A 933-nucleotide genomic window follows, 5' to 3' on the forward strand; every position below is an offset into this window, starting at 1 on the left:
GACTACAAACGGAAAGAGATTTTTTATAAAAAAAATCCCAAAAAAAAAAAAAAAAAAAAAGGTATGGAACATCAACCTGCTAAAATAACCTACTTCGTACATAAAGCTTATAAATATTTTCCCTTCCCTTAAATTAGAGAAGGTTGCATCATAAAGTCAAGGTTATTAGTTTAGCCTTCTACGAGATTAACAACACATCTTGGAGAAAAATCAATAATCATATGATGACATTATCATGTGATGGCATTTAAGCGATTAAATCAATAATCATATGATGACAAATATAGTGGGGTATCTTTTAAAAATATGTAAAAAATCTATGAAAAATATTATAAGATGAATATTGGGTAATTTAAAATGTTCTAAATTGAAAAGACTTCTAGATAAAGAGAAAGCAAAATAGACCACTTAATTCCCCAGCTCTTTATAAAATGTTCAATTCTTTTTATAAAATAAATGCCATATATTTTCATCTAATATGTATAAATGCCATATATTTTCATCTAATATGTAAGAATAATTTGACTATATATGTGAATGTAATGGTATGAAGGAAAATTTTACTTTAACACTAGTTAGAAACTCATCTGATTTAAATATAAGAGTTGTAAAGTTTATTATATTTTTATTTATGGCTCACATTTATTTTAATAACTTATGAGATTTATTTTGATAATTTAAGTTATTAATTTTCTTAACTCATAACTTATGTCATAACTTATGATATTTATTTTTGTAACTCATGATAACTTAAGTTATTAATTATCTAACTCATAACTTATATCATAACTTATGATAACTTATGATATTTATTTTTTGTAACTCATGTAACCCCTAAAATGAATAAAAGTTACTAACTTATGTCATTGATTTTAATAATAAAATCAATTAATTTATTAAATTATCATAAATCCTATTGGTTAGTAACCCCCT

The sequence above is a fragment of the Phalaenopsis equestris genome, unplaced genomic scaffold, assembly GCF_001263595.1.
Source record: "Phalaenopsis equestris unplaced genomic scaffold, ASM126359v1 Scaffold001283, whole genome shotgun sequence".
NCBI lineage: Eukaryota > Viridiplantae > Streptophyta > Magnoliopsida > Asparagales > Orchidaceae > Phalaenopsis > Phalaenopsis equestris.